This window comes from Poecilia reticulata, unplaced genomic scaffold (genome assembly GCF_000633615.1).
Source record: "Poecilia reticulata strain Guanapo unplaced genomic scaffold, Guppy_female_1.0+MT scaffold_239, whole genome shotgun sequence".
Lineage (NCBI taxonomy): Eukaryota > Metazoa > Chordata > Actinopteri > Cyprinodontiformes > Poeciliidae > Poecilia > Poecilia reticulata.
Window position 1 is genome coordinate 156654 of NW_007615029.1, and position 12257 is coordinate 168910.

General features: G+C 43.9%; 1 protein-coding gene and 1 long non-coding RNA gene across 2 annotated transcripts in view; one reads left to right on the forward strand and one right to left on the reverse strand.

Moving 5' to 3' along the window:
* The window catches only part of tcf4 (transcription factor 4), a 165494-nt gene that overhangs the window by 39598 nt on the left and 113639 nt on the right, over positions 1–12257 (reverse strand). The gene's annotated exons all lie outside the window — the stretch shown is intronic.
* On the forward strand, positions 7–1005 carry LOC103460413 (uncharacterized). The gene is made up of 2 exons (XR_532917.2): positions 7–783; positions 933–1005. It is a non-coding gene; the product is annotated as an uncharacterized LOC103460413 (long non-coding RNA).

A 12257-nucleotide genomic window follows, 5' to 3' on the forward strand; every position in this document is an offset into this window, starting at 1 on the left:
ACACACACACACACACACACACACACACACACACACACACACACACCTGCCGTCAGACAGGCAGCCCAGTTTAAACTGGTTTCCAGCTGCTGTGTTTCGTCCCTCCATCGTTTCCACAGCTGAATAAAAATCTGATTTCATTTCCGGTGTAAAACAAACAAACAAACCCAGAGATTTTACCCACAATTCCACGCTGCTGTCGTTCCTAATCCCTAATTTTCTGATTCTCACTTTAAACAAACACATTCAGTTCAACAAAAACACCTCAAACCTCCGACATCTGGTGGCTTCGCGACCAAATAAAACACATCTTCACTTTTAAACCCGGCAAAACCCAAAAGAACCTCAACACAGACGGTTCGTCCTGCCCGACAGCCAATCAAATCGCCCGTCACATGGCGCTCGGCCAATCAGGCGCCAGCTCTGTCGGGGCCCGGGAGCAGCAGCGGGTTGAACCTCCTCCTCTAAGATGGCCGCCGGAGATTCAGCTCAGAAAGTTTGGGAGCGCTACAACCGTGCGCGTGTCGCCGCCGGGACTCCGTTGCCAAGGCAACGCACCAGCTGGCACCAAAACGAACCCCGTGCCAAAAAAAAAAAGCTAAGATGGCCGCCGCTGCATGTTGATTATTGAAGCTCGGAGCAGAGCCAGGAGGCGCCGAACATCGATCCCAATGCTAAGATGGCCGACGGAGGGCGACCTGTGACCTTCTGCGTCAGGTCAGAGGTCAACCCGAACCCCGGAAAACCAGAAAATGGAGTAAATTAGACCCACTAGTTCATCAGGTGAATGAATCGTTTAAAGTTTTCGCACCACGAGCGTCAGGTCCCTCCGTTTTAATCTGATAAACCAACACAAACCGCATGATAGAAGCATTTCAAAATTTTTCATCAAAAAAATACATCTGAAAAGTGTGGTGTGCTTCTGTTTTCAGCACCCGGAGCCAGCGCTGGTTTTGAGCGACTAGAAAATGACGTTTTAGTCTTAATAAAACGGATCAAACTCCACCAGACCGGATGAATCTGTGAACAAAACGACGCAATATGAAAATATCGCAATATTACTGGTAAATATCGCAATATTACTGGTAAATATCGTGATATCGGCTCTGAAATCTGCCATTTTCTTTTTTTCTCTCTCTCTTCCTCATCTGTGTTTCCATCACTCTGTGACCTTTAACCCCTTAGGCCATGTAATCAGTGTCCAGTGTGAGCATATGCCACACTGAGATTCTGTCCAATTAGCTAAATGTTACATTAGCATGAAACATGCTAGCTTTCAAAGCTAGGAATAGATTAGCAACAGATGCTGGGATGTGGATATTGATGATATATTTGCAATATATATCTGTGGCCATCAGTTTTCAAATCTTACTTACACACAGCCTCCCATTTGGATTTGGTCTGGACTTTGACTAGGCCATCTTGATAGTATCTCAGGCTGTACATTTGGCCTAGTTTTCCTGCTGAAAGGTGAACAGTCTCACGTTTTCACCCAGGATTCTCCTGGATTTAGATCTTTGGATCAAACCAGACCAGCTTCCCCCACAGCATGATGCTGCCGCCACCATGTGTCATGGTGAAGGCAGTCGGTTAAAAAGGAGGCTGAAAGATGCGCTGAAGTGTGCGGCTGTGACCAAACCGTTTAAAATGGAGTGAATACCTCTGCAGTTTAAATCAAACCAATAAAACTGGAAACAAAATGAAAAATAAGAGATATTGTGAAAGTACTGGTGAAAATGAAAAATAAACTTTAGGTCACATTGGATAACCGAATAAGTCAAGAAAGTTATTATTCGTCACATTAATTACTTTAACAAGACGTTTATTTATTTCTACGCTTTTCAATAATTTTGGCAGGACCAGTCCTCCGTACGTTTCCTGTGCAGGAGCTTTAACCTTCACATTTCCTGCAGAGTCGGCCTTTCAGCCGCCACCGAATCAGGAGTCGATACTTTGTGAAGCAGAATCAAAACTCAAGAGCCTGAAAAACATTTCAAATCATTTTTCCTCTGGATATTTTTTCATTTCGCTCATTTTTACGACTTTCCAGTAAAATCAGCAGCACAGCCACATAAAACCTCACTTAATCCTTCGTCTCCGTCATCCTGGGCTCGTGAGGGTCTTAACCTCTGACCCCGCTCCTGCTGCGCAGCCATTACGCCGGCGTTACATCACCGGATGTTTTCAGACCCTGAAAGGTTTTTATGGAGTCAGATCCCTGGAACCGCAGCTGAATTTCATTTCGGATTAACGGGTTTCCTTCGCTTTTAAACGCCTTTCAGAGAGAACTCTTGCTTTATTTGCCTAAAAATAGACACAAAGAGACTTCCAGATGTCCTTTTGTCATCCGTCCTCGAAGTTTTAACTCGGTCCAGCTCTCCTCCTCCTCCTCCTCTCCTGTCTGATCCCGGTTCAAACCCAACAAGCAGGGAAATTTACGCAGCAGCGAATTTTTGGGGCGAGAGCATCAGCAGTGGGGTGAGCGGAGGATTAAATCACCTTAAACCCGACATCTGATTCTGATCGCAGCCGGTTCCCCTGGTCCACTGAGATGTTAATGAAGATTAAAGGTCTGAGTCACGGCCCGGCGGTTCTGTTTCCCGCCGGACTCGTCCTGGTCGTCTTCATGAGAACAAACAGTAAAATCCTCACCTGGACTTTCCTGCCATCAACTCTGAAGACGCTCCGACTCGTTTTCAGTCAGAGTCTGAGGATTACAAGCTCCACGTAACCCTTCACAGGGTTATCTGCAGTAAATTAGCTTCATTATACGGAGGACTGACTATGCCAAAAATTGGCAGTAAAAACTGAAATAATAAACAAGTTTATATTTTTTCACAAAGTCTTAGTTTGTAGCACAAATGTCTTGGAATACTTATAAGTACATTTTTAGCAAGACATTGTAGCTTGTTTTTAGCTGGGCTTCATGATACGGAGGACTGAGCCTGCCAAAAATTGTAAGTAAAAACTGAAATAATAAACAAGTTCATATTTTTTCACAAAGTCTTAGTTTTATAGCACAAATATCTTGGAACACTTAGAAATACATTTTTAGCAAGAAACTGTAGCTTGTTTTAAGTCAACAATTTCTTTATATTGATGGAAAAATAATATTTCCACTGGCAGATTATTTGGTCGCTAACAAAAGTTACAACACACTGTTCCCAGCTTATACAAATAAAACTTGAGTTGATTGAAAAACATAAATTTATGTTTAAAATTGTGGCAAAACATCATGAATTCACTAACAAATCAACACAAAAAGCATAAAAGCTAAAAACTACGCAGGAAAATCACCGTCTGCTGCAAAACAAAGCAGTAAAACACAAGATCAGGTTGAGTTGAAGCAGGAAAAAAACTCTTGACAGTCAACATTTAAGGGCGGCCATTTTTAATGACGCAGCGACATGAAACACCACAACTGATGAACGTTCAGAGAATTTAAATTAAACGTCAATTTCACACAATAAACGCCTCAAACAGAAAACAGCTGACAAAACATCCAGCCAGCCGAGAAGCTGGTTCTACATAGAGGCCTAGTCAAAGTCTGGAGCTAAATCATGATGTAGCAGCTAGAAAAAAAAAAACCCCAAATTTGACTCAACCAATATTTACGTCCATTTTGTTTCTGGCTGTTTCTATGTCAAAAGTGTCAAAAGTGTCAGAAAAACGTAAATATGATAAATATTGGTTCTGGTTCCTAACAGCAGACGTCATGTTTCTTGTGTTGGAGCGATTGGGTTTAGGGTGTCTTTACTTTCTCACAGGAACATTTTCCTCCCATAAATGAAATGATTACTATTTTGTTAACTTCGGAACATCAGCCATCGGATCATATTCATCTACGGACGCAAAGATTTGACAATCAGCCAGAATGTCGTAAACTTTCAGACAAAAACAAAGTTTATTCAACCTGAGCAGGTAAGAGTGGAGGACTGAGCCCTGTGACCCTGACGAAGGAAGCACCACAGAAGAAGAAGAAGCAGCAACGTGGAGACAGTGGAGCCTCTAATAGCCAACATATGGAGGGAGCTGGCTGCCAGCAATACAATGAGGACTGCATTATTTGGCCCACGCTGGAATAATAAAGGAGTCGGATCAAAGAGCTGATTACTGCAGCGCTGCAGGATCCTTCTCTGTTTGTTCTTTATGTCGTTCTTTATTCCTCTTTGTTGTCTTTGATTCCCCTCCGTCTCCCTCCCTGCGATCAGGTACGGCGCTAACGCCGACCATATGGACGCATCTATCACCGCAACATCAATGCGGCGGGCGCTGCTGCAGGACGCGCTTCGTCCGGCCGGTTTTCTGAGATGGGGGGAGATAAGAGACGAGCGGATTTCACTCTTGCTGGGTTTTTACTTTAGGGTTTCATCGCCTCCCAACATGGCGGCTCTGCTTCACGCTGCTCATCAAACGTGGAGGTTCTGAGTTCTGGTCGGACCCAAATGTTTCTGCTGGTCCTTCAATGTTCAAAATATGATCACCGTGCAAATTAGAGTAACTTCGCTCATAGCTTTGACCACCAGATGTCAGCAAAGAGCTTCCACTTGGTATGTGTAGAATTTGCATCAACCAGCATTAAAGGAAAAAAAAGCTGGTTTTTATATAAAAAGTAATGTCCATGGGTCAAATAACAAATAATCAGCTGTTATCAATGTTTTACTATTTTTGCTAATCGTCTTTAACAGATTTGTGTAAATGTACCAGTAGATGGTAAAATACGCTCATGGATTAAAGAGTTTTTGCACAAAGTGATTCAGGAGAAAATGCAGATTAGAGCAACCGGAAAAATCTAAATCTCAGGATTTTCTGTCTTTAATCTCAGAATTCTGATCGTTTTCAAAGACTTTTGGTTTTAATGTCAGAATTTTCTGACTGGAATCTTGAGATTTTTTGACTATTTTTAAAATTCTGAATTAAATATCGTAAAATTTTGAGTTTAATCTCAAAATGTTTTAATTTAATCTCAGAATTTTCTTACTTCAATCCCTTTCTGAATTTTTACTTTATTTGTAGAATATTTTTTCTCAGAATTTCCAGATTAGAGTCCAAAATTTCCATCTTTAATTTCTGAATTTTGACTTTATTTGTAGAATCTTTTCTCTAATCTCAGAATTTCCTGATTTGAGTCCAAATTTTCCGTCTTTAATTTCTGAATTGTGACTCTAACCCCAGAACAGTTTCAGCTGCAGTCGTCGTCTGCATCAGCAGAGAAACACGACGTTTCGGCCTCAGCAGCATTAAAAACCGTCTTCAGCTAAAATCTCCACCAGGTGACGTTAGACACCTGCAGGCCGCCGTCGTCAGCGGCCCAGAGCCCGGTGTCGGGTCGGTTCCGGTCCGGTGCCGAGCTCAGCCCGCCGGCTCTGGGCTAGCAGTTTGCTTCTCTTGTTGTTTAAAGTGTGACAGCTGTCTGGTGTTTATCAGCGAGTCCATGCAGGCTAGCTAACAGCATGACTGACCCACTAAACACACACACACACACACACACCCTAAACAAAACGACAACAGCCCCATTTTCCTCTGCGATAATGCAAACTGGGAGGCTGGTGTGTGTGTGTGTGTGTGTGTGTGTGTGTGTGTGTGTGTGTGTGTGTGTGTGTGTGTGTGTGTGTGTGTGAAGCGGAGTGTTTAAAATGGTGTCTTCCACACAGAAACACACACAGCTCTGCTTTCATCTCCGGCCAAAAACCTTAACTTACTTAAGCTCGTGTTTCTGCTGTGAAGCCCGAGCTCAGCACATGTGAGAACGGGCTTCAGGCCCAAAACACACACACACACACACACACACACGGAGCGGTGTCTCCAGCTAACGGGGAAACGGCCGTCCGGCTTCAGGAATCCGCAGGAGGAAAAGCCTCGGAGTGACGAGCAGAAACACCCAAAACCGGCGGAAATAATCCATAATCCACAAATCTGTCACCGGCGCCAAACACTGCTATTATCATAAAACTATTTCCTAAACGTGAAAAACCAACTGTTTTATTTCACCACCTGAAGAGACGCACCAATCAGATCAGTTCTGATCTGCAGACTAAAAATCTGCCTGGGATTATTTACACCCAGGCAGATTAAACTGACACAAGCAGTCAGTTTGAATCTGGGAGGAAAACGAGTTTTTATCATAAAACGGCACAAAGAAAGTCATTATTAACGATCAATACAGATTAGATATCAGCTAATCTGATCTAATCTGATCTCCATCACTCAATGTCTGGCCTCTGCACCATCACCCTCATCTCAGCTCCACCCCTCAGCTGCCAAAATTAAAATATGAGCTTAAATCTCATTTAGGATCCAGAAAATTATCTAAAAATCAGAAAAGCAACAATAATTTTATCTGACTAAATATTTTTAAAAACAAATCGATGAAACGAATCTTTTCTGTCGGCAGAGTAAAAACGGCCGAACGCGACGAGGCCGCCCGTCGCCACGGCGATCAGCAGATCGGACTCACCGCTGCCAAGTCTGCACATTTCCAACATGGCCGCCAGCGAGGGCGCGTTCCAGGAACATCGCCCGGCGCCGGACCTGCTCCTCGCAGGTCGCCATGGAGATTCCCAGCTATCCCAGGAATGCAGATGGATTCTGAGGGCCCACCTTCCCATGTGGGACACACACACTCTGTGTGTAGGTGTGTGTGTGTGTGTGTGTGTGTGTGTGTGTGTGTGTGTGTGTGTGCGTGTGGTCAGTGTTTGGGCAGCTGTGACCTTGCACTCTGAAGTCAAGGGCTTAAAACGGAGCGGCTCCGTTACAAAGAGCCTCATTCAGCAGCTGGTCGCTCCGGAGAAACAAATATTCCCCCAGATCCGCGTTTCTGCTGCAGATTCCTGACCAGCTGATCGGCCGGAGCCGGTCRGCCTCGGCGTTTCCACATCCACAGCTTCAGAGGCCGATTTCCTGACTCGCATTTAAACCTGATCTTCGTTTCCTCTGCAGCGGCCGAGAGACGGAGTCCGGCCCGGTTCATCCCGACCCGGAGTAAATATCCCAGACATCAACAGCCTTTCAGCTGGTCAAGACGCCGGACACTCCGACGTCCACAAAACGATTTTTAACCATTTTAGTGGAGATTCTGCAGATTAAAGTCGATTTAAAAAAAAAAAAAATGTTTTCAGGTTTCGGATTAACTGGAAAAAAAACTCCCAACGGTCCCAGTATTCCCAAACGCTTCCTGCCGGAATCCTTCAAACAACTTCCAAATGATTCCTTTAAAATCAGACTGAACGCTATAAATTCATTCCTTCCTTTCACTTTCACCCGACGACCAAAAACAAAAAAACGCGAAGAAGTGATTTTATGATTAAAGGAAAATTATTAACGGATGAAATGATCCTCACGAAGCCGTGCGGAGCAACATTCCTGCCAGACGAGTCCAGGGTCTCTCTCTCTCTCTCTCTGTGTGTGTCCAGCGTTGCCATGGTTACGCGCACCACAGCTTCCGGGTCACGAAAACCCGAGAAACTAAAGACGAAATTGAAATTCTGTCTCAACATCCAGGATTTTTTTTTTTTTTTTCGTTGCGTTTTTGATCCAAAAAAAAAAACAAAAAGAAAAAAACAAAGAAAGCTCTTTGAAACGGCAGAGCAGGAAACGAACGGTTAAAGTCGGCATCACTTCCTGGCGGCAGGTCTCCACACGCCGACCCGGCAGCTGTGGGTTTGGACCCGGTCGGCGCTTTGAAACATTAAATATGGCAGGAGAACGAGGCCCGGCGGGTCCAAAACCAGCTTTTTACACTTAAATATCACCTTTTTATGTTGGTAATCATGAACTAAAAATAATTACATTGATTAATCTATAATATTTAATCATCATCCAGGCATTTAAAGTGAATTAAATTGATATTTTAAACATGATCCCTCTTGATTTTCCTTAGATTCACTAGAAAACATTAATATTTTTCCATTTTATCTTTAAAATGCGATAAAAAACTTTTATTTTTGCCTCGTCAGGAAATGAAAACAGAATCAAAACTGCAGTTATTGATCTGCAGGATCAGATTTTTAAAAGCAGGAGCAGAAAAAAACAGGTTCATGTTTGTAATCTGGATTATTTGAATTATTTGAATTATTTGAATTATTCCCAGTAAAAAAACAACAAAAATGCCAGAAACCAAAACAAAACATGTCATTGGTTTGAGGCTGGAGGGCCTCCTGACCAAAACCCTAATCTGATGATGTAACACAACGAAATGAAGCTGATTGGTTCAAACTTCACACACACACACACACACACACACACACACAAATGGTTGTGTGTGTTTGGTGTATCTGTGCACATCGGCGGCATCAGTGTCAGATAATCTGATGCGGTGGGATTAAGTTTAAGCCTGAATGATGTGTAAGGCTTTAACTGGACCAGACGGAGGACGACACACACACACACACACACACACACACGCACACACACACAGGAAACCCGACTGACCCGGTACGTCTGACCGTTTCTGCAAACGGACCATGGTTCTGACTGTAACCAAGATACCTTAAAAATAAAAGCCTGAGCCGAGAAAAAAATCGTGTTCAGAGATTAAATAAAATATGAAGGAAAAAAAAAACAGATTAGGAATAAAATTTAAAGTGAGAATAAAAATGTTTCTGAGACTCCAGCAGATGGAGGCGCTCACACACACACACACACACACACACACACACACACACACACACACACACACACACACACACACACACACACACACACACAATGCGTCTATTTATAAAGTTTTAATTGCATAACTTGCTGCAGCTCCAGCCTCGCGGCCCTCAGCATGTCGGCTCCTCCTGGACCTCGGTTTGGACCGGAACCAGAGGATCCAGAACCGACACCCAGAAACACGGAGGATCCGTTCAGAACCAGGAAAAGCAGGAAAAAATGCAACTGCAAATAAAAATATTTTGTTTCCTAAAGCAGGAAAATTTGCTGTTTTTTTTTTTTCAGAATCAGGGATAAAATTCTTTCTTTTTAAAATCCGGTTCATGAAATGATTTTATTTAAATCAGTTTTCTGTCTGGGCCTGAGTGGAGCTACGGGTCGGTCGGGTCGGTCGGGTCCAGGACTCTCCTAATTAAAAGTGTCTGAATATTCAAACTCTGCGTTAGCATCACAAAGCCGCCGCCGGCTGCCGCCTCCTCAGCACCAGGCCTTTTGTTTTAATCCCGGGTTCTGCTGCCTCATTAAGCCGCGGGAGCTTCAGCCAGAGAGCCGAGGCCTCGGCCTCCTCTTCCTCCTCCTCCTCTTCCTCCTCCGCTCCACGCCGAGCTTCTCTCTCCGTTTCAAAACCTGCCCCAGTTTCCCTCCTCGCTCCGCTTCCAACCACAACCTGCTTCTCTTTTTTTTTAAATCCAAGACCCTGAAAACCCAGAAACGTTTCAGGAACAAGCAGCAGCGGCTGAGTTTGTCCGTCTGGAAGGGGGAGAAGCCTGAGAGCTGCTTGGCACCGGATCAACACCGACGGGCACAATGTGCCGTCCAGACGCCAAACAAAGCGCCGGGGCCCCGTCTGAGGCAGGGGCCCCGTCTGCAGCCGGAGCGAGAAACACGAGAAGCAAAACGAAGTTCGAGAAGAGCGTCAACATGTCAGGATTAAAATAAAATTATCTGGTTTAAAAAAACACCAAAATAAAAATCAAACTTTTGGTTTTTTTTTTTTATATATTTGAATTTTGAGAACAAATTAAAAAAAAAAAAAGTTTTAAAGTCGTTTTTTGTTATTTTCACCCTGAAGTGGACGGATACTTCACTGACAGGTGGATGTGTAGGAAATCCCAGCGCACCTGTGACCTGAAGGCACCGCCCCCCCCTCAGCCCCCCCTAAACGACTCCCTGGTGTTTTACAGGTGGGGGGTCACAGTCGGGGTCACAGGAGGTCAGACGGCTCATCGAAGCTGCAGGAAACATTTTCACTTCCCACAAATAAAATAACAAAAATTAAATAAAACATAAAACTTAAAAAAATAAATATATATATATATAACCTAATAATCAGATTAAATGGTGTGGATTTAATTAATCTGGACGAGATTTGGGCCTATTTGGATATGAACACACACACACACACACACACACACACACTTATGTTTAAATAAAAGCAGAAACTGAACGAAACGTTTCTCCTCTTTACTCTTATTTTATATTAAATGTGTTAATTTTTCCTGCATCATATTTTTAAAAGTAAAAYCCACATCARCTCATTTACACTAAAACACCAGAAAACGAGTCAAAATTTCAACCTTTTGATTCATTTCGTTTCCGTCCGTTTTTAGAAAATTGGAAAAAAAAAAACGAACCTCGGACTAAAAACAACAACAATCATTAACGTTTTCCTCCATTTTTAAATAAATTTAAAAACAACAATTTTTTTAAAAAGTGAAACCATGAAGGAGCGTTTCAGGTTTTCCTCGTTATTCCCCGCTGCGTTTTTTCCCATGCAGGAGGAATTAAAGCTACTCCTCCTCCTCCTCCTCCTCCTCTTCCTCACCTTCCCTCCCTCCTCCTCCTCCTCCAACCCTTCCAGGACGGGAAACCCAGGCGGGATGACAGGGATGAGGAAGCTTCCTTACCGCCTTGCCGTTGTAGTAGTACATGAGGGAGCTGCCCGCCATCCCCGGGATGGTGTAGGCGCAGTACATGCCTCCGTCCGGTCCTCCAGCGGGACGCGCTTCTATTTTTTAGATTTTTTTTTTAAATCAATATTAAAATAATTTCTTCCGGTTCTGTCGGGTCCCTGCAGTCAGTCAACCCCTCCTCCCCGGCTCGGCTCGGTTCGGCTCGGTTCGTCCTCTCCAAAACCCCCCGTGTCGCGTCTCGTTTCTTCTTCGTCTCCGTAATTGGGAACTTTTTCGGGGTTTGTTGTGATTCTCAAAGTGTCGCCGCTCCGCTCGCGTGCTCCTCCTGCCTGCGCGCGGTCAATTCCTTCAGTTGCATTTTCCCATATGGCCGCGCCGAGGCACGCGGAATATGCAAAGTAGTTAGAGAGAGAGAGAGAGAGAGAGAGAGAGAGAGAGAGNGAGAGAGAGAGAGAGAGAGAGAGAGAGAGAGAGAGAGGGTGAAGCAGTCCCTCCTCTTCCTCCCCACTCCTCTCTCTCTCACACACGTGGAAAAAACTCCGCGCACGCTCAGACGCTCGCGGACACTCTTTCAAGTTTCCACATTAAATCTGGAAGCCATCTTTCCTTCCTCATCGTCCGTGTCTCGCGCCGAGCTGCAGTTTGAAGCCCGCGCGGTTGTTTTTTTTTTTTTTTTCCAGCTGCAGGGGCGGAGTTAGCGTCCCGGGGGCCCAGGGCGGGACAGACGCAGGGGCCCCAGACGGTGCTTTCACCTTGAGCTGAATATTTTTAATTTATCTTTTTTTTTTTTTTCTACAACGAACTAGAGTTTGTTTTCTGAAAGTTATGAGAATAAAGTCTGGATTATTAGCATAATCCAGACACAAAGTTACAATAAAAATGTGTTTAATGACAATAAAAAGCTTGGATTTAATCTGACATAACCAGCTCAGTTAATGTGGTTATTTTTTCCTGTAAATAATCAAAAGTGATCAATTGTTTCAAATAATCTGATTGTGGAAAAATGATTTCCTTATACCAGAGTATTTATTTTTGTTGAGGAGTTTCCTTAAAATGTTTATAAAATTCCTTTAATTGCTCATTTTTATGGAAATGTATAAAGAATTCCTTCCTTTCTCATCAGTTTTTATTAATATTTCTAACAGTTTTTACCAAATCCTTTTCCTTCAGAACCATCTAGATCCCCTTGGACTTCCCCAGAGTTCTGGGTACCGTTTGGTCCAGTAGGGATAGAACCGTCTAAATACCAGGATGAGTCCGAGTGACGCCAGGATTCACACGGAACCTTCTGGATCCGGCGCTTTACGGAAGACATGGAGGAAAATTATCCTTGAAACGTCCCTGAACTTTATGACAGATCTGGACTTTTGCTTCACGTCTTCATGGAAAAACATAAAAAGCTTTTCTTCTATATTTCAACACGATGTTCTGATTCTGACGGCAGCTTCAGATTGAACATGACAGACCAGCAGGTTCCTGAAGAGCCTACATCTCCCAGAATGCAACGCTTCATCAGGAGTTTCCTGTAGCAAAGCTGGACGGCAGCGAAACGCATCACAGAGTCCGTCCGTCCGTCCGTCCGTCCGTCCGTCCGTCCGTCCGACCGACCGACCGACCGACCGACCGACAACCAACCAACCATCCATCCATCCATCCATCCATCCATCCATCCATCCATCCATCCATCCA